This window comes from Dermacentor albipictus, chromosome 2, assembly GCF_038994185.2.
Source record: "Dermacentor albipictus isolate Rhodes 1998 colony chromosome 2, USDA_Dalb.pri_finalv2, whole genome shotgun sequence".
Taxonomy (NCBI): domain Eukaryota; kingdom Metazoa; phylum Arthropoda; class Arachnida; order Ixodida; family Ixodidae; genus Dermacentor; species Dermacentor albipictus.
The window spans coordinates 153953849-153976191 of record NC_091822.1 but is presented as its reverse complement, the minus strand read 5'-3'; the positions used below and the strand labels follow the sequence as shown (position 1 = coordinate 153976191).

The 22343-nt window shown below is 45.9% G+C and overlaps 2 long non-coding RNA genes across 4 annotated transcripts; one reads left to right on the top strand and one right to left on the bottom strand.

Annotated features, from left to right (window-relative positions):
- Positions 1-3010: 3010 nt before the first annotated feature.
- LOC139056159 (uncharacterized) lies at positions 3011-7278 on the top strand. The gene is made up of 2 exons (XR_011512195.1): positions 3011-3439; positions 6430-7278. It is a non-coding gene; the product is annotated as an uncharacterized lncRNA (long non-coding RNA).
- Positions 7279-13265: 5987 nt separating this feature from the next.
- Positions 13266-22163, bottom strand: LOC135900707 (uncharacterized). Of its 3 annotated transcripts, none has more exons than XR_011512194.1 (3): positions 20941-22070; positions 19476-20809; positions 13266-13374 (listed from the first exon to the last, which is right to left on the bottom strand). It is a non-coding gene; the product is annotated as an uncharacterized lncRNA (long non-coding RNA). The 3 variants fall into 3 exon arrangements; XR_011512192.1 differs by lacking the exon at positions 13266-13374 and adding an exon at positions 22077-22163 and having other exon boundaries at positions 13381-20809; positions 20941-21938; XR_011512193.1 differs by lacking the exon at positions 13266-13374 and having other exon boundaries at positions 13381-19972; positions 20514-20809.
- Between the last annotated feature and the right edge of the window lie 180 nt (positions 22164-22343).

Below are 22343 nucleotides of genomic sequence, written 5' to 3'. Positions count from 1 at the left end.
TACTTCCTATAGCTAGTTGGTTGCATTAGACCTTGTGGATGTGTAAATAATTGAAGTAGGTGCGACAGCAATGTGTACTCTGCATCATGTGACTGCGTCAAGTAGCCAAAAGGAAACCTTGCACAAAAAAAATTACTTAGACCTCATTGTAATAAAGTAGCACCCAACACAGAAATACCTTTGTTACATTGTATATTCATAGCATGCTGATGACAGTGATAAAACATTTTAGATTCACTCCCGTTATATGCAGTAACTTGCAATACACTCTAACCCGCATATATCGTACCCACATATAACAAATAATTTCCTTTCAGATTCTATATATCTGGGTTCGACTGTATTGAGATTAAACGGTGTTTACATCAACTTCTCTTATGATAATGTGTACTCAAAACATGCAGATGCAATAATTTACGGTAAACGTAGTATACCACACACTAAGGGACATTATATGTTTCTAGCAAGGGCAGTATGTATTCCTTAAGTCGCACAGGTACAACATTGCTGGGATTTCTAGTGCATTGCATTGTTAGCCCTGTAGTCTTGTGTTCACCATTGGCTTCGCTCAATTACAAGAGGTAGAAGTGGCACAGTCACCTGTGCCCGTAACTAGCCATTTAGCCCCAAGGCGTTGATCGCCAAGAGTCTGTTGATTACTCTGCAGAATGTGCAGTACGTCAAGCAAAACAGAAAAAAATTTGAGCTAGGTGCTCAAACCAATATCCATACACCAGCTTCTATATATAACAATACTTTCTGGCAGCTGTAACAAGTGTCATGGCCCTGAATATGCTTCACTGTTCTAACACAAATTTCAGTTAGCTGTAAAGCCACTAAAGGTACATGAACTACAGAGAATGATGTGCAAGCTGGCCAGGGATGAAACTTTTACTATACCCTACACCTAGTCACTCTGCCTGCGAGTCGTAAAGCGAAAGAGCGAAACTGTTAAAGTAGTTTCACAGCAGTTATTGTGCAGTGGCATGCTTGGTACCAATCGGTAACGCAACCTGCCTTGGAGTCCCGAATTTTTGCTTTGAAATGTAATTAACAGTGATTATGCAACACAAGTTACCTTGCGTACACCTCGCCTCGCATGGACAGGCAGCACCTTTGAAACATTTTTTTAGCCAGTAATCCGTAATTTTTGTTTGTCACAGCATGCTGTGCCAGCTCCGCATCAGAGGTCTGCAGTGCTTAGTAAAGCTGTTGTGGCAAAGAGCACCTAGCAGCAGTCTGCTTTGGAGCCCCAAAGCGGCCGTAAAAGCAAGGCGTTGGTGAGAATGTGATGAATCATCGAGAACAGCCAGCATATATACTCCTAGTACTCACACTGGCATAGACTGCAGAGGATGCCTTTTTTTCTTTCTTTAGTGCAAAAAGGTCAGGTCACTGCGAGGACCACTTATTTGATTTGCTGATGAAACGTCCACTACAAAATAAATTCGCTCTCTTTTCTAATCTTTCTTCAGTTATATGTATGAACATACAGTATTCTGAACAATTTTTTTGTTTAGGATTTTAACTGGAACAGACTAATTTCTGTGAACTGGGATGAGTCAGTTCGACAACCTGTCAAGTGATGACCGACATAAAAGTAACATTGATGGCAGTTGGCCTGCACACATGGTGAAAACGTCTTGTCTGAAGTTGCTGGTGTTCTCCGTGCAAGTGATGAAACCAACCCAGCTTCATTCCCTTCCTTGGCTTAAATATGTCTGCCAGCACAACAGATATGTGTTGCAAAAATGACAAAATGCAAACATCCAAGCTTAAATGTGAATATCACATCTTTACTTATTAAACAGGCGAGTGTTCGAATCGGCTGGCCTACAATCCGCTTTTCAATGGTGGAGAGGCCATTCCAAGGTCTTCCAAGTACTACGACGACCGATGCAGCTTCTACTCGTACTGGCCCTTGATATCTTTCCACAGCTTCTGCAAGTAAAAATAATGCAAGAAAAATTGTGTGAGGAGCACAGCAGCCTAACATGTTTTATTTTGTTTTCATGTCACTTTACTACCACTATTTTGTTGTGTCAGTTACCACAGCATCCTGTATAACTGCAGACGTAATTAGCAGACATACCAATGCACGAAGATGACCTGATAACGGAAGATATACAGCGACTTCAGTTCATTTTTCAATTTTTAAAGCATCCTTTCTCAAATTTTCCGAAACTTCACTCGTAGCAATGCTCATATCTTGGTCCGCGCCGCTCGATAAAAAGAAATGGCGTCTTCAATGTTCCGGTATATCCTGGGGAAAGAAAAAACTCCGCTTTATGCGCACCTCGACGCTTAAGCGAAATGCAGCGCTGACGCAGCTATTGCGGGGAACCAAATAATTATGTTGTGCAACTTAGCGATACCGAAACAGCGGTAAGAGCACATTCAGTTGGCAAAATAAAAATGCAAGCCCTCGCACAACCTTACAAATTACAGCAATTATGGATCGAGTAGGTTTCGAAGAAAGTTCCGAGAACTATTAAACGATTTATTGGCGCTGAGCTATGCTCCCGGCCTACTGAGAAGCAGAACTAGAGCCCCTTCCTATCAAATCTCCATATGAAAAGTTTACAATATCCAGATAGGCTGTGGCTTCTGAGGCACCTTTGCGTCATGCAGTGGCATAGGAGAGCTCTGCTGGGCAAGATTCCGGCCATTGAACTGTAGTACAGACCAGCTATGAAACGATCAAGCCGCGTAACGACCAAGCCGCGTATGTTGCCTGGTGCGGTAGGTCGCAACTAACAATGTAGGGCAGACGTAAAACGGTCCGCGCGACTCAAGGCTGACGGGCGGGTTACTTGGAGGCCCCTTTACTACTCTGAGGTAAGCAATGCATGGAGTTTTGGACGTACCCCTCTATTCACCGACTCGAAGATCGTGTTCGCTGTGATGTCCGTGATGCGCTCCACGAAAAATGCGCCCACAATTGCGGCTAACGCAAATGTCGAGGATCTCTTGAAGACACTGTTGTACAGTGTGGTCGCAAAACCACCGGCCATCGTGAAAAAGTTCTGGGATTGGCGCGTGTAGAAGCAGAGAAGTTCAGCCTGTACACCGACGACCTCACGGTGCGGCTCGTCCTTGCAGATGATGACTGCAGCCAGTTCTACCTATGGTGCTACAGTTGGCTCGGTTGGCTCCATGTGGCTACTTGCAAATATTTTTGGGCCGGCGTTGAGCGTACCCGGTGAACGCAACGGGTACGTTGCGTTCACCCAAATAGCCAACTTATTACTGATTTGGCTTGGCTCCCGTTGGATTTTTAAAAGGCGGCGGTAGTGCGCTTTGGACATTTCTTGAATTTCTTGTGAGCGTCTGTGCAACAAGGTGTAACCTTTCTCTATGGTGAAACCTTTACGAGGTGTTTCTGCGTTGTATGTTCGATTTAAGTGGTCTTCGCTGCCGTGGTTAGTTTGTTTGGCTGGTTAGTACATGTGCAAACGGTCTTTTGTGATGTTCTGGAGTTATGGAAGGTCGTCGCCCCTATTGCAAGTACTTGCGTTGTCGCGACATCATTCGAACACTATACGATCAGAGCAGAAACAAGTGCTGTAACCTACCCCGGTTATTGTGTAGGCGTCAGCTCTCGAAGTATTGGTCAATGCACGGTGGGAGCCCGTTTTATCTGCGGATGCGTGCTTGCACCAACTCTGACGAAACTCTGATCATTCGGGACCTATGAAAGCAGTGCTGTGTTGTTTTTGTTCCCTGCTTAGTTCGCCTGTTTACATACTCGCCTGAATCTGTGCTATTGTGGTTTTTAAGTTTTCCCCCGTGGGTCTGTACCAGATACCTCGCATTCAGCTGCTTGTCACCTGTGGTCGTTTATAACTTTGCTGCATAATTTTGTCCTTAAGTCGAATAAACTTTGGAAGGAAATCGTGAAGCTTTACTCCCGGAAAGCGCTTGTACGTCCATAGAATTTACAGTTCAAATGCAACACATATCCTCATTTAAATTTTAGAAGAATTTATAGTTTCCGTAAATTGAAATTGCAGATAAACAGAATTCAATAAATTGAAGATTTCTATATGCACACCAAATAAGTTCTCCAAAGTAAAACGGTTTGTTACATTAAAGTTCAATATATGGAGGTCTAATTGTACAAAATTGATTGATATAGGGGTTGATTGGATACAGGGTGTGCATATTCACACGCCTGGTTCCGTAGTCAGTCGTTACGTGCCGCTCTACTTGGGCAATAAACCAAGCAACAATGTTAATGTTTTCGAACTGTTCATATATTGGGAGCACACCAAGAAGGTGATCTAAAACCTCCAGGCATATGGTGACTTTCTGTTCCAAAAGAAAAAAAAGTAATAGTAATAATGTGTACAGTGGCATAGCAGAGTAAACAAACAAAAAAGCTGTCTTTTTAAGACAATGCTACATTTTTTTTTTTCCTAATTACAGCAGCTGTGCAAGGTGTTCTAGACCAGTTAGGATATTTGAAAATTCAGTGTGATGGGCCAGTCTGTTTCCCTTAGTGTTATAATGGCCTCATATTCTTGCGAAGTTAATCATATGACTCCTGTATCCTTACTACATTGAACTCCTGAAATGTTTTATTCCGGCCACTGCTCCTCATCCACCATGCTGCTTCTGCTTAATAGTTCTCAAGGCAATTATATTGCCCTCCTCTCCCTATTATTCAGGCAGAGAAACAGATCCACATGGCCATCACAAACTAATATTCACTTGCACATGCCCTGATGTTCAAAACATTGCAGTTGAGCTGGAAGCTAGAATCAAGCTAGAAGCTAAAGGGAAGCTAGAATTAGCACTAGTGAAATGTGAAGGTTGTTAGCAAAAGTGCCCACAGTGTGTGATGCCACAGTTTATGCGAAGATAAAAGTTTTGAGAAAAATTGTATAAATTTTGCAGTTGATATTGTTTTATTAATGCTGCTCTTGCTTTAGTTATCCTTTTTTTTTAGTCACCATATGTGTTAAATGTCACAGCATTTGATATTATAGCATTGACATATATCAGTGGGGTGGGGGGTCCTCATCTGGATAGTTCATTTCTAATGCATACACTTTGCATGGCTTGTTCGCGTTGCCAACACCTACTGTATTACTTTGCTATTAAAACCTTCACAATTGTTTTTCACACATAAATAAAACAAGCAGTCTAAAAATGCTCCCTTGTCTCATGCAATATAGCGCTCCTCTCAACTAAAGCTGTATGTTCTCGAGACACAAGTTGACAGATACATGTTAGCTGCAAAACCTCTTAAATTTGCAACAATGTTGAATATATTGAGACAAAAAAGCTATCTTGGTGAACATAATGCTGCAGATGCTGACCAGCACATGAGTAGTGCGTCTTTTATTACAAACATTTAATCACATTGCAGAGAGTGTGTACCACTTAAATCACAATCATTTTATTGAGATATTTTTGTGTCATTTGCATGTGGCAGAAGCAGGAAATAGTAAGCTGACTCTGCCTTAAAGCAAACATATGCATGAGAGAGCGCTTAAAGCACTACTTGTTCAAACCGAGGCTTTGGTGTCTAGATTTCACAACGAAGAGAGTAAAATGTGAGGTCACTTACCCTGTATTCTGAAACCATCTATGACTGGAAGCTTCATTCCACTGAGATGAGCGCAGTGCCACCCCTTGACTGAAGACGACGCTGTGTTTCACAGTAATTGACATGAAGTTTAATTAAAGCTAAGCAACCGCCTGTGTCAAGGAGTGGGGCTGCTGTGCATTTGAATCTAGGTGGAGGGTTGAGTGGAGAATACAGAAGTTAGTCATCTTTACCGATCCTTGAGCCTCTTAAGAGATTTCCTACAACATCTAAGCTCAGCCTTTCTGTTTTCTTACAGCATGATTATTACAGGTGGTACAAAACATTCCATTGTACAGTTTCTATAATTCTTTGGGAAAACATACATCACCTCACTAAACAGGAATAGGCTCAATAGGTTCACTGGTATCATCTATAGTGTTTCCATCCAAGACCTATTGCTATTACAAGGCATTGCAGACATTCAGTGACGTAGCCAGAAATTCATTTCAGGGAAGGAATTTCCACTGGCCACTACCACTCCCCCATCACCTCTCTCTCTAGCACTATATAAATGTGTGGAGGGTTTTACATCACACCAAGACAAACTCCTAGCATTCCCCGGACAGGAATGCTTTAGCAATGAGGATGCACATTTTTACGTTGCCAAAACTTTGCTTAACTTCTGACAAAAGTTTTTCATTGCTAAGACTACACCTAAAATTATGCTATCATCCTTGTGCTGTTTTTAAAAATGACTATATTAAAAATAACATTTTGTTTACAAATTGATGTATTTATATAATGTATATTATGACCTTGTTGGTACATTACTTAGGAAAGTGAACTGTGCTAAAAACATGACAGCGCTCTGTCTTGTGTCTTCTTGTTTGCAGCCCAGACTTGTTGCAGCCCAAGTAACAGTGAAGGTCAGCGTTATTTTCTTACCAGATTTGCTAGTGAGTGGTTCAGCCATGGCTGTGTATGGAAGAGAGCGGGCACTATTTTGCAAGTCGCCTATTACTTAATTGCAGGCATTATGGGCATGCTTCCCTGACACCTGCCTATTCTAAAGACTGCAAAGCAGCAAGCACAGCACATGCTATGACAGGGTAGGTGAATCTCAGCTAAGGCAACTGGCCACAGCTATCTGGTGTTGAGCGATCGAGCAGTGATGAGACAATCCCCCTGTGTTCCATAATTTTTCACTTCATTCTTGATGCCCTTAATGCGTGTCACCACCCTAGCCCCCTTACTGTATCATCCTCCCCACTCCCTGGAGCTCTCTGAAACTCTTTGCAGCTGATCACTGTCCCACTTTTCAACATTCACGGGGTTGTTGAATGACACAGAATTCTATAACATTCCTATATTTATGTTTCTGTGTGGACATCGAAGCCATTCACCTAGCTCCCATAGTTTGTTGTGGCGGCTTCTTAGCTTCCCTGGTCCAGCACCCCGTCCTTGATATAGATTGCCGCGCGCAAATCAGCATTCTGTAGGCCTTTCTTTCTTGTCCCGTTTTCTCTCCATTTTTTCATTCTTAGCAGTGTGTACAAACTAGCCTGAGAGCAAGCTCTTCTGAAGTTTATTAGCATAATGAAAGTCAGAGTCAATGGAAAGTAAAAGAAGAAAGAAGAAGGTGGGGGGAGTGTTTTTTATGAGTTTTCTAAACAAGCAAGTTGATATAAGTAAGTTGTATAATAGCAAGCACCAAGTATGAAAGAATAAAAAACACATTTGCACTTCTCGTCTGACGAAATTTACTGTACTTTTACAGAAATGAAAATCATTGAAAAGGAAGTAAGTGTTTACGTTGAGATACGAGCACGTAATCTGTAAGCCTCGTAAGCTTATGTCAAGTAAAACAACATGAAATCCTGAGAGATTGAGCTTCTTAAGTACACGTGTTATAATAGGAACACCAACCTTCTTCAGTATGATAAAAGCACTGTAGATCAAGGTTCTCCACGTAGTGGAAACATTGTTAAATCTGTTAAGATGTGAATGTGGGCAAGTTGGTAACAAAGTTCTAACTTGCTATAAAGCACATTACTGTCCTCATCGAACTAATCACTATAGTTTCTTGTACATGTGTCTTGATCACATTCAGCACAACATTATGCATTTTTAGCTTTCTTTAATACATTCTGTAGCCCCTCAATGGATTCAAGATGCTAGAAACCTATGTTGAACTACAAAGTGCTTGCCATTAAAAAAGACAAGAAGTCAGTTCCTGTGTTAGAAATATTTATTAGTTAGAGAAAGGCTAAAATTTAGTATGAACATTAGCCATGTCTTGAAGTTTTCATCCTACTCACTTTACAGTTGAAGCTAGCTTGCTTCTCAGGTTACTTGTGCTTAGAATTAAAGCACAACAAACAGATGAATGGCTTGCCGGGGCGTTATTCACAGAAAGTGGTCACTTTTCTCACTCTCTCCATAGTGTTTGGGCTACTGCTGGTACTGTTGGCCGCATAGCAGCCAGTGCAGAGCCACTGAGTGTCGTGTGCCGATGTGCCAGTTTTTCTTAGCATGTGGACACTTCTCCCACGAGTTTCTTCGATGTTGTCTTGACGAGGGCCGAACAGTGAATGAGCCAGTTCATCTTGAAATTTTATAATTGGCGTAGAGTTTCCTTCAAGCATGCCACGAATGTTCTACGCATTTATGATGACACATCCAACAAGCAACTCAACAGCTACCTTTCTGTACCACTTGAGTCCTTTTCTAAGGCAGTTGTGGTATAACGTCATTTGGTCACTATAGTCGACGCCCTTTTTTGCTGCATTGTAATCGAGACCGGCCTGATGTTTCATGATTGGTGCACCGTCCCTTGTTTTCTTCCCACTGTCCACCAAAGTTGCTTCATATTTGGCGACAGATGTGAGTATCAGAACAGGCCTCTTGTCCATCCACTTCAGTGCCTTCACTCCATTTTTGGACTGAAGTTCGGTAACACTGCCATTTGCAACCTTTACTTCAGTGAGATCTTTTGGCAGCCCTTTCCTCACTGAGCGAACTGTGCTACGAATGAAAGTGTCTTCCTTTAGAAGGCGAAAAGTGAGCGGCAAGCTCATGTAGAAGTTGTCTACGGACAGCGGGCACACAACTTCCTTGTAATTTTGCAGGAGTTTCAAGCATACATCTTCGGCATGTCCGATGCCAATTGTTCAGTCACACTTTCCGGCATATACATCAACCTTTAGCCTGTAACCGTCTTTGGTACATGCCTTGAACAGCCTGACTCTGTAAGAACGAAAGTCTGCCACACCATGGCACTATTGTTTCATCTATCACAACCTCCTTTCCTGGCTCAAGCACAGTGGCAAAAATTTTGGTTCAATTTCTCTACCAGAGGATGGATCTTAAAGACATGATCCTGCAACTCTGCAACCAGTTAATTGTCCGCAAAATGCCGGAACCTCAAAAGTAGGGAGAAGGCGGTCACGGCTCATATTTTGATGAATGAGTTCAACACCATACAGGTTACTTTTTGCCCAGTAGTGACTCGGATAGGAAGATGGACGAGATTAATACAAATTGGTATTCCAACAAATGCTTCCGTTTGTTGGAGATTGGTTTCCATCCAATTTTTCAACTTTAGATTTGGGAGTAGGAAGACGGAGGAGACCAATACAAATCAGTATTCGAATAAATGCTTTAATTTCTTTGGCATTGGTTTCCGTCCAATTTTTCAAGCGTGATTTAGATTTAGGAGTAGTTGACTTCAACACTTGTGTGAACCTGTTTGTTTCATTGACCATCATTTGCCAAATGTCATCCGTAATAAACAGTGAACATAAAGATGGAGCATAACGGCTAGATGGCAACTGAATGATAGTGGGCGGCCTAGAGTACGTGTGGTGTCACACTAGGCGAAGTGGTTGTTGCCGGTGTCCATTTCTCTAGAGATGGGCTGAGAGAAATGAGAGCATTGTATCCTGAATCATTCACCTCAGAATCATCAGTCAGGTCTGACTCTCCATTTGACATGCTGGCTGAGGTCTGTGATGGTTCGTAAACACTATCTTTGTCACTGATTTCACTGTCCACTGCTGAACATCTGACACTGAAGCACTTGACTCATCCGCTGGTGATCGCGAAGTTGCTGGTGCATTCTTCTGGCCCAAAACTAAGTTTATTTGTTTCCTCTGCATTGTGCTTTTTTTTTTCATCCGTAAGGGGCATGAGGATCTATCTATTAGACACGCTGAAAAGTTTGGGAGTAGCAAGAAAAATGCAGGTACTTATTCCAATGGCATGTATTTCAAAGACTGCTGCGAACGTTTGCAAGAAACCCAACTGAGAAATGCGCCGCCACTCCACTCTCCGAAACAAACATGCCACCCCATGTCCAATGCAATAAAAATATATATTAGTTGCAATTTCAAACCTCAGATGGCAACACAAGAGCAAGAATTCTTGCGTGTGGGTCACTGGTGAGTCACGCCACACACAGCATAAAAACGTTTTCGTTGAGTGCATCGTGGATTGCCAGTGGGTCATAGCATTTAACATCAGACAAGTAGTCTACTGGCTATCTATAATCTCACACAACAAAAATCGTACCTCTGAGTTAAAGTGTCATAATGTTATCGCAGCAGCAAGCAGATGAATGCCCGTAACTTCGCTGCTGCATAGGAGCACAGGCTGTGCTGTGATGGCACTCAGAGTGACACGTGACTTAGATTCAAGGCAGCATCAGTTACTTGTTGAATCTGTTGCTGCAGTGAACTAATTAAAGTTTAGAGAAATAATGAAAAATACAACCCGAATGTCTGGGTGCTTTTGTTTTACTTCGCACTGTAGCAAGAGAGATGAATTTCCGTTTCGTCTCCTTTTCCCGACGTTTGCACGTGCGCAGAGAACGAAACTATACGTCATTGTCTACATGTGTTCCAGCATTGCGATCATGAATGCTCTTTTATCCTCTCGCGTTTGCCTCAGTGCTGGGGCACTGACTTATACCGCTAATCACGTGTTCTCGTGTAGAGCGCGCACTATCGTCCGCTACAGGAAACGAGACAAGCGCAACAGCTCGCGCGACACCGTCACCGGAAGTGTGCCGGTGACGGTGAAAAAAGGAAGACGGCAGGGTATACCCGCCGCGACCCCTCGGCTCCGGTATGGGAGAACGCAGTGAAGGAAATTTGCTTACACAGGCGAAACGGGGAATGTCGAGAGAGTGTTTATATAGGCGGCGACGCTCGCCTCCTGAAATCATGCGTTCGCGGCACTTCAATCATTCTCTATCTGCTGTTAATGAACCAATTTGAAAAATGCTTGCGGTAGAACACTTCTTAGAGGGCACGTAACAACTTTCAGTGTATAACCAAAATTTGTTATGTAGCCTGTGAGGGGCCCTTTAAAACAAACTCGGTAAAAATCGGGTGTACTGTGGGATGTTGTTACAGCTGCGTCGAGCTTCACAGCCCTCTACACAAGCATTGCTGTGAAGCCTGTGGCAGAAATAGAGTTTTATTCAATCAAAGGACTGCATAGAGCGCGCTCTCGTGTTGTGCTACGTGAATTAAATCATTCGTTTCCTGCCTGCACAAACGTTTGCATCTCGAGTGGATTTCAAGCACACCGTATAATAACGTGCAGTTCCGTCGTGCTTCGCAGCACTATACACAAGCACTGCCGTAAAGCTAGTGGCAAAAGTACGATGTCATGAAACCAGATCAATGCATATACCTCGCTATTTTGGTGCGCTGCGTGAATGGAAACATTGCTTGCCTGCCTGAACAAACGTTTGCATCTCGAGTTAATATCAAACAAATCATATAATATGTGCAGTTTCGTCGAGCGCTTCACCGCACTGCATGCAAGCATTGCCGTAAAGCCTGTAGTATAAATAGGGTTTCATGAAGTCAAATTAATGCGCAAACCTCGCACTTGTGGTGTACAAGGTAAACAAAGAATTCGTTGCCATGTCTCCGCAGTAGTTTGTCACGTTGATTTGTGTGAGCATATTGGTTCATGTGCTCCATCTACCTCTGTGATGAGAAAATAAGCAAGAATATCAGCTGCTATGTGTCGATGCATATGCTTTTTATTACAAGGTGTAGGAGCAGTACATCTTACTGCATGAGTAAACCACTCATGGAAACAGTACGTTCCTTGAACATTGTAGCTATTTAATAGCCTAGGAAGCGCGCTATATTGGAAGTTGCAATTTTTTTTCTGTTCGCAAAATTCAATAACTCGATGCTTTTTCTAAAAGCAAAAAATTATAAATTTCGCAATGATACGTATGCTGCGTCAGTAAGTTAAGTAGGCAGCACATAATTAGGCTAAACCAGAGGAATATCCGCAGGTATTTATACAAATGTACAAAGTATTTAAAAAAAATGTTTTCTCAAATGTTTTCATTGTGGAGTAAGGAGTTGCATGTGCGTCCAGCGCTGATTTCCAGCGCTTAATTTTTGTTGAACCTTGATGTAACAAAGACGTAACACTCAGCACTCTATTTTGTTACATCAATTTTTTTTTTACAATGGAACAATGCATTCTACTATACGTGCCGCTCATGCGCCCCAAAATTTTCAGGTTGTTCAAGTTTTCAGGTTGTTCACTATGTGATGTAGGAAGGGTAAAATTGATGGGAAATCCCAATATTCTTGGGCATATCGCGAAAAATATGGCCCAAGTCAAGTGTCATTTTAGGCTTCACTGTCCCCTTATATAGGGCAAATAGTAATAGTTTGAATTCTATGGACGCTGGTTGCTTTTTCTGACTTAACCTAGGCAGTGCTCAGCTCTCAGTTGAAAGGAACAGGTAAACAGGAGGACTTGCCACATAAGCAGAAGGTAACACTCCAGACTTAAGCTTAATATACTGTGTGCTTCCACAGCCCTAGGGGGCTAGTCTGTAAGTGTTGACTAAGTGGACTGTCCATTCCAGTACACGCTGAATGAATAGAGCACGAGAGCCCATGGTGATGATTGCCACTTGCTCTACCAGCTTATAGCTCTACCTAATCAGTGTGTGCTGAAACAGTCCACTTAGTGGATCCTTACAGAATCCTTCCCTAGACTGATGTTTATGTTGGTAGGTTGCAAGTATTGCACTTTCTTTCCTTTGATGTGGGCAGTTCCCACATATGGATGCAATTTAACATATTGTATTCATATTGCCTTTGGTCTATACATATCTAATTAATGCTTATAACCAGGCCTACAAGCTCTTGTACTGCATATTTATATAGCCTTCTCTTTGGAGAATGGAGCCATTCTCCATTATACCCTCAAGCACGTGAAGTAGACACTGCAATAACCCCAAGGGAGGGGGGACAGTAACGCAAAAACCTTACTGGGCTTGTGGTGCTGCTGAAGGATGCACACATACCATTTATGCTAAAATTCCCAGCAGACATTCCAAAGTTTGTACGAGTTCGACTTTAGCTGGCTGAACTGAATGATTCATATTGAAGGCAATTCTTGCAACATTTGGTCAAACTGAATGAAACTGGACAGCACAATTAGCTGTGTTCATCTAACATTTATACGACTGCTGCCCCGAGCATTTTGCCTGTTACTTTGCCTTTCGTTTCTGAACTATCAAGTTCAAGTACACACATACTTTATCACTGTACAAGTAGAATGGCTTCAAGGCTTTTCCTGGGCATTCAACAGTCACTATTTATTCCTATAAACCTTCCTGCATGTGAAGGCAAAAGAAACTTATTAATTCATGCTGGAAGTATAAAAAGACAGGTATTTGCACAGAAAATGTTTATTTTGAGCACCGAGGTTCTTGCTGATGTAGATATGGTGCTGGCTCCCTCCTTGCCCGAAGCATGTGCTTGCTGTACACAGCACCAGATGATGGCTTCCTAGGTCAAAAGATCAAAGTGAAATAAGAGGCATTTTGTTTTAGCCCTGGAAAGAAAAAGCAGGATTGAGACATTAACATGTATAAAAAATACTTGCCTAAAGAAAAATTAATACACAAGCAAATTCACTAAAGAGGTTCACTTTCAAGAGCGAAAGTATGGTTACGATGAAAATTACAAGGAAGCTTCACTGCTCATTGAGGTTTCGGTTCAGTAGTTGTTGAGCCACGAGGGTTAGCATGCTACATCTTGCATATTATGTTTTGTAGAACAATATTGCACTTTGAACAATGTAGTGCCTATTTAAATGAACTGACAAGGAACGCTGAAACTCCAGGCTAGTTTGGTCTGCACAAGATATGATACAGACACTGTACTGCATTCATTTAGTGTTTTTGTCACTGATCTCATGCACAAAGGTCATTCACACCTATCCTACATGAAATGCAGTTACTTCTTTGAAGCTTCATCTAGTCCTTGAATTTGCTGCATGCTTATGTCTAAGGGAGTTCGTTTGGTTCCTGTTAATGTAGTACATCTAAGCAACTGTTATCAAATGCCCATAGTGTTCCCTTGCATGTACAAAACATTTTTGGCCCTTTCAATGCACAATACTCATTACATTTGACACTTGGGACTCGTGCAAGGCGCCATTTAGTACTATATGCTTGTCCACATCTGATAATACTTTCACAGCTGGGTCATTCCCATGCCAAATGCCTTGGTTATTACTGTGACCTTCTCACACTTTTCCTTTAGAATCTTCTTGTCCACTTTTAAGGAAGCACCCCACGACACAATGTCTCCATCCTAGTGGTGCTATGGAGTTAACTTATGTGCTAGTTGTAGCAGATGACGTCAACTGAAGGCCACTGAAGATAAAACTCTCTGCGACAATTCCTTTTACACAAAAAATGCAAACAATACAGAATAGTCAAAATGTAGTTATCTGGCAAGACTGGCTGCATCCATCATCTTTGTTTGGCGCAATTCTGAGGTGGCTCCATGTTACAAGACGCTTGGCGATTATTGCCATGCGACTGTTTGGGACTCTATAAAACACAAGAATTGCCTTACTCCGGCCTTTCTCTTTGTGCAGCGGCCAAGGTTATTATTCGTCCAATTGCACCGTGTCCTGTTTGTGTGTCCATAGACTAAATTCTTCACCACATTGTTTTTGCCGTATTTCGTGAGTGACCCATGAACTCATCTTGGGGTGGGACTTCTTATCTTTGGCGTTTGCTTCTATCTCTTGTCGTCAGCGCCTCACACAACTGGATGATGCCACTGGCAATTCTCTTCCTAACCACGAAGAATGCATTCGTCTCGTCACCTCTTCCGATTACGTTCTTTGGCCACCTAGAGAAAAGATTATAGGTGTCAACTCCTGTAACATTGTGGATGGCGGCGTATTCATTCTACCCTATGACCATACCCTATCTCGAGCAATTCTGATTACCCCTGGCCTTATTCGCTTCTCTGAGGGGTCTGCATTGCTTACTGCAATAAACCAAATCGAACCCCAACTGTTGCCTCGTGGATCAACTGTCACTTGAGCTGTTGACACTCATGTCGTTGCAATTGTCACGAAGACAGCTCAGTGTGTTCTTGCGTCTGTTACCGTGCGCTGAACAAAATCGTGCGCAAAGATGTTCACCCCGTGTCACGGATGGATGATGCACTAGATTCACTCCACGGTGCTGAGTATTTTTCTAGCCTTGACTTTAGACCAGGCTACTGGCAAATACCGATGTCCAAATCCGACAAAGCAAAAACGACATTTGCTACCCCTGATGGGCTCTACGAGTTCAGTGCGATGCGTTTTGGACTCTGCAATGTGCCTGCCACATTCGAACGCATGATCGATAAGTCTTCTGTGGCTTGAAATGGAAATTCAGCAACACTTCATTTGGGCCTAGTTGGTACATACTTCTGAACTAAACGTAACAGCGCAAACATATAAGACGAGCCACAAAAAGAAAGACACGACACACACTGGCGCTGTTTGTGGCTCGTCTTATATGTTTGCGCTGTTACGTTTAGTTCAGAAGTTGAAATGGAAAACCTGTCTGTGCTATCTCGACGACATTGTGTTTTCAAACATGTTCTCACAACATTTGCAACATCTTGATGAAGTCCTTGCCTGTCTTGCAAATGCTGGTTTGCAGCTCAACACACGCACACGCGCGTGTGCGCGCACACATATACACACACACACACAAATGCAGTTTGGCCAGCAAGGCCATCAAAGTTCTGGGGCACATAGTCTGCAAAGAAGGTATTCGTCCGGACCCCGAGAAGCTTACTGCCATCCTCGAATTTTGTGTCCACTGCGTCAAAAAGACATGCACAGTTTTCTTGGACTTGCTTCTTCCGGCACTTCATATGCAACTTCGCTACACTTACGTCCCCGCTCCATCAACTCCTCCCCAGTAATGCACCCTTTGTTTCGTCCGACGAATGTGAACATGCTTTCCTGCTTTTGCAACATGCCCTGACGTCAGACCCAGTACTGCGCCACTTTGATCCAACCGCGCCCACCATCTTTCACACCGACGCTAGCAGTCAGTCTCGGTGCCATTATACTACAATGCGACAACACATTCCGCGAACGAGTAATTGCTTAGGCTAGTCGTGCACTAACCAGTGCAGAAAATTACTACACCATAACCAAGCAGGAGTGCTTTGCTGTTGGGCCGTGCAAAAATTTCACCCATGTCTTCATGGCCGCCATTTCACAGTCGTTACCGACCATAACACACTGTGCTGGCTTTCATCGCTAAAGAATTTATCAGGTCACTTGGGTTGCTGTGTGCTTCACCTACAGGAGTACGATTTCAATGTCACCTACAGGGCTGCAAAGAAGCATCAAGACACCAATGCTCTCTCTTGCTACCCTCTGCCGAATCATGACGATTCACCATAACCTCTCCGTGATTGTGTACGTCCTGAGTCCTCTTCATCGGCTTTACCCATTGTAGCCCTCGAATGGCTAAGACACAACAGCCCATCTGTCCTTGTGTCCCACTAACGCATCGACCCATACTGCTGAACTATTCTCCAACGCATGGAAGATTCTTCGTCACCTCCAAACGCCTGACTTCGTCGACAACTTAATCAATTCAAGCTGCACAATGGGGTTTTACATCGCAACATTTATCACATCGATGGCAACAAATGGGTCCCGGTCATACCATGTTCTCTGCAATGTGAGGTGCTTGAAGCCTTTCATGATCATGCGACAACTGGTCCTCTAGGCTACCACAAGACTTACAACAGAATATGAAGTTGCTGCTCCTGGCCTGGCCCATCTTCAGCCGTTGCGAAGTATGTTGCACCCTGCGTTCATTGTCAAAGCAAACCCAACAGCTCCTTCTGGCTCTTTACAACCTCTGCCTTGTCCCGCTTCGCCTTTTGAAGTAGTTGGAATAGACTTGTACGGTCCTCTTCCCATGACCTCACATGGAAATCGTTGGATTGCAACGGCCATAGACCATCCAACACGCTATGCGGAGACAGCATCTCTACCATCCTGGACTGCTGCTGAAGTCGCCGATTTCTTTCTACACAACATTATCTTACACCGCAGCGCTCCGCGCGTTCTCCTCAGTGACCGCAGCAGTCTTCCTATCTTCTATCCTCACCGAAGTTCTGTGCGCCTCTAACACAATTCGCAAGACGACTTCCAGTTACCATGCGCAGACCAACAGCTTGATTGCGATGTACAGTCACGTGCAATATGAATTGCAACACCAGTGCCCGTGGTCGAAGGGGTTCCAAGGCTGTACGGCTGTGCAGACACATGGTAAGTTCCAGACCGAAACACAGCTTCAATTAGTGGTGTCTATTAAACTGCTATTTCGAATGTCAGAGCTGCTGCGCAGGCCGTGGAGCCCCTTCAACAACGAACAAGAGTGTTGCAAGTCATATTGCATGCGACTGTACATCTACCCTGGCCACACGAACGGGGATGCAATCCTGTCGTTCATGACATTCGCCTATAACATGGCTACGCAACGTACTACTGGATTTTAACATTTTTTCTTCATCTATGGCTGTTCACCAAGTTTCATTCTTGATGTATCATTCCTTTCGACTCCTGTACCCCCATCAGTTCCTTTCTTGGAACAGTTTGTGTCTCGCCTCGCAGAGTGCAGACGCCTCGCCCCGCTTAACACCGACGTCTCCCAGGACGCTCGCAAGTTTCGTTACGACTCGACCCACTGTGCTGTCCCTTTTTCTCCTGGTGACAAAGTTCTTTGGACTCCTGTGTGCCTTCCTGGCTTATGCAAAAAAGTTTTGCAACACTTCTTGCTTATGCAACACTTCTTGAATGCCCACACCACCATATCGTCGGGCAGCGAGCACAACCTGCGACACCCATGTGGCCACAGTGACGAGAGGCGGCCTGCGCAGCTGGCCGGTTGGGGTCATCAGGTTGTCGCCGGCCATCCACTGATTATATTGTTCACGGACACGGTCTTTAACAGGCTTGTTGAGCACGACGTCCAGTGGCTGAAGTGTTGACGTCATGCCTCCCGGAATGACGGCGAGTTCCGTCCTCCCGTCGCGGAGTGCCAGCTTCAATCCTGCGGTCAAGTGCCCGCGAAAGGCATCCAAGACGAGCATGCTCGGACACCGCAAGAGTGCCCCTGGTTGCCGATTCCAGACGGTCTTAATCCAATCGAGCATGAGGGCCTCGTCCATATAGCCCTTTTCATTCACGCGAACGACATCCCGTGGGAAAGCCTCTTTCGGCAGCGTCTTCCTCTTGAATATTATGTATGGGGGCAGCTTTCTGCCATCTGCAGTACACGCGAGCATCACCGTGAATGCTCGTTCCTCGTAGAAAGAAGCTCGACTTCTTTTGTGCCGCGTTCGCACACTGTGGTGAGCGACGGCATGTCGAACTACACCGGCATTTCATCAGCGTTGCCGATCTGTACCAACATGTAGCCATGCTGCTGCCGGAGACGGAAAACATAGCGCTGGAATTCGACCAACTTGCCCTCGTATGCCTCTGGCTGCTTCTGCCAGATTGATTTGCACTGTCGAAGTGCGAATCCCTTGCGTTGCATGAAGCGACGAACCCAATAAATGGAGCCCTTGAATTGTTCCTTGGGCAGTCCGGATTTTCGGGCGATCTCAATAGCTTTGATGCAGATGAGTTCTGCTGTGACTGGCAAAGATCTGGCACGATGTTCGCGGACAAAATCCGCCACCCTGTCTTTGAGCTCCGGGTGCACTGCGCCATAGAATAAAGAACTTCGTCAGAATAAAGAACCGCGCAGCGCCCGCGAGTTGGGCCGCGTCGGTCACCAAGGGGGCGATAACAATGTGGATGCCGAAAGGTCTGCGCTCCTACATGCTGGCAGACGACTATTCATGCTGTGCCAAGGGCTGGTATGTAAGTCAAGGGGTGAACTTTTAGTAATATTTTTGGGAAAAAACCTCAACCTATATTCCGCACTATACGGTACTCGGACTGCTGGAGACATATGCCGTGGCCGAGAACCTACGGCTTCCCGACTACTCGGGTGCCACCACCTGTGCCACACGCAGTTGCACTGTGGCACCCTGCCTAGATGGAGTCCATAAGCCAGGAAAGCCACGCACGGCAATCTATGTCCGCAGCACCCTGGCGCGTGCTGTTCTACCTGTTGCTGACATCGCCGGTGGCCCCTTGGAGTCATGCGCCGTTGTGGTACGCCTTGGCAGCCAGGACACGGCTGTGGCGAGCATCTGCATCCGTCCAGGAAAGCCGTGGGATCCCTCCAGCTTCATCCAGCTGGCTGTTCGCCTTGGTGGGCATGCAGTCCTGTGCAGTGACTTCAACGCACACCACACGGATTGGGGAAGCCGCAGCTGCACCCGCTGAGGCAAAGGCCTCACAGATGCCATCAGCTGAGCTGGCCTGCTGACCTTGGAACACCAGGGAGCCCATCTACGTCTACCGCAGAGCTCGCACGGCCATTGACCTCTCCCTCAACACTGAGCAGTGCTCCTACTCCTGGGCCACAACTTCGGACAAATGGGGGTCTGACCACTTCTCTATTGTGATCAGCCCCAGGTCTGGGAGAAGGCCTAGGTCAAGAACTTACGTCACAGACTGGTCCCTGTTCCGGAAGCACTGCAGCAAGTTGGACGATGGCCGTGACTTCCTGAGCGCCATCGTGGATTGTGCTCAGGCTGCCACTGTTCAGTGCTCTACCCAACCAGATACCCCCGCTCCGGACCTCCACCTGCTCAACATTCGTGCCTCCAGGCGCCGTATGGAGCATGGAGCAATCCGGACGGGCAAGGCAGAGCATTGGACCGAGTACAGACGTGCAGATGCCCGCTGCAGACGCCAAGCCCGGCGCAGGAGGAGCCTCTGCTCTGCCATCGAGGCAGGTCCAGGGGACCCCTGGCTTGGAGACTGCTCAAATCCCTCACCAGCAGGAGAGGAAGCCTACAACCTGTCCTCGCCGTGGCCATCACGCTGAGCATCAGCGAAGAGGCCCTTGCGGAGCTCCTCGCCAACCAGTTTGCGCTGGCTGTACCACGCACTGCAGCCATCCTGAAGATAGGGCAGCCTTCCGTCAGCCTGCCTAGCTGCCTGCACAACCACCACACAGGTTCTTCGCTTCTGTAAATGGCCTGTCATCCAGTCTTGGGAGCCTGGCCTCACAGTTCATTGGCCCAGAAAGCAGTCCGAGCGCTTTTTCGCTACCTGAGGGCAACAGACTTGAGTGCCCGAATATAGACATCCTACACTTAAGTTCTCTCTCTTCCTCTTTCACTCCCCATTCCCCTCCCCACGTGTAGGGTAGCAAACTGGACTCAGCCTGGTTAACCTCCCTGCCTTTCCGTCTTCCCTTCTCTCTCACCACCCAGGGTGGCCATCGAGCCAGGTTATGGCTATCTACCAGGACCCGCTGACGCTGCACGAGCTCCAAGCATCGCAGTGCACCAGGAGCCCAGTGCACCAGGAACCCAAATGCTTCGCAACCTGGCCGCCAGCGAGCAGCTGCACCTGCTTGACTGCTTAAACATCTGGCAGTCAGGGCAGGTGCCGGAGTCATGGCGCACAGCCTACGTGGCCCCCATCCTGAAGGCCGGCTGAAAAACGTGAGCTCCTATCGGCCAGTCTCACTCACCTCTGCTGCTTGCAAGCTGATGGAGGCCATTGCTTTCTGGCCGATGAGCAGATAGGCTTCCGGCGGAGCTGATGCAGTGCGGACTCCATCGTGGACGTGGTCTCCACGCTGGAAGAGGCCAAGGCCTGCAGTGACGCCGTGCTCCTGGTGCTTATCGGCATGAAGGGGGCCTTTGACGGCCTGCCCTATCCAGTCGTTCAGCAGGCCCTGGACCTATTTGGTAGAGGGCGTCCCACAAGGATCAGTGGTGAGCCCTTTCCTGTTCAACCTGGCCCGACTGCTTGCTGTCCTGCAGACTGACCCCCACAACCACGTGAATACCTCCATCAACGCGGACCACATCACCCTATGTGTGCGAAATCCACCACACAGCCACAGCAGTGCGCGCTCGGCTCTGCAAAGAGCCCTCGACACCGCCGCTGCTTACCTGAGCTGCATTGGCCTTGCCATCTCGGCAAGGAAGACGGAGGCCATGCTGCTCCACCCAAGAGCAACCGCCCGCTGCACAGCTGCAACTGGAAGGCGACCTTGAAGCCCGGCAGTGACGTACCCGGGGCTACACGTTCATCACCGGCTGACCTGGCTGCCTGCTGTCAAGACCCTGCATGTCCAGGTCCTCCGGGTCCACAAGGCAGTCTCCCAGCTTGTTGCCCGAGGACAGAGCTGCACCACTAGGTGGGCTCTACGGCTGTACCATGCAGTAGCCACCTCACGCCTGCGGTACGTCCTCCCACTCGTGGCACTACCACGTGCCCGTCTCAAGAAGCTGGAGCTGCAGCATAGGGCCGAGATTAGGTTCTGCCTGGGCGATCCCTGCAGCTCTGAAATCGCTGCAACCTTGGCCGAGGCAGGAGCATGGTCCCCATCACTCCTGTCACAGCCCACATTCTACAATCAGCCACAGCTGTGCACATCGCTGAATGACACTGCGTTCAGGAATATCGGTCACATACCGACCGCACACACAACCCCCATCACACCTGCACTGAGCATTACGCTGCGGAGAAAGCTTATCAGTGAATGGCTACTGACAGCGCAGCGAAATTTTGGTTCTAAAGCAATTTTTCCCGACCGTGCAATGAGGCCGCAATGCGAGACCGCAACGAGGCCGCAATTTGGTGACTTTATTCACTACCGCCCTTAGCCGGCAGATCTGAACCGTGCATCAGGAATGTGCATTTCCATTGGGGAACAATAGAAACTCTTATTTAGGCTAAACAAGCGCGCGTACGTACGTACTTACATGCCGCACTCGGGACATCTGCCATTCAAATATTCTGCCATGTAGCAGCACCGTAACCAAGTAATGTTACTGTTACGTGCTTCTGACAAAGACTCTAAATAACTCTGAAGGAGCGCAGTTCCGTGTAATATACGTTCTCTGCATTAGGACACTGTAGCACTGGCTGGCCGGTGTGGCGGTCCCTGCAATGCATCACAAAAGCTCGTGAGGAACCTGGCTATAAAGTATCATCACAGAACACCTATATATGGCATCATGCAGTCGAAAGATTAGCTACGCGTTGTAGATGCACATCAAACGCAAAGACGAAGTATACTTACGAGAAGCAAAAGCCCGAAAAATAAGCGATCCACCGCTTCGTGCACACCGAGCCTGCCATATGCCATATTATGCCGCCAAAAAGGCCAGATGTGACATCACGGACGTGAAAAAACAAAGACCGGATGTGGCGTCCCGGACGTGACGTTTGGGTGAACCTAACGCTTGCGCTGCGTTCACCGGGTGAACGCAGACACTTTCTATTTTTGTGCATCTTAAGTTTTGAAGTAAAAATAACGTTTGAATAAAACGTTAATGAGCTTATTTCT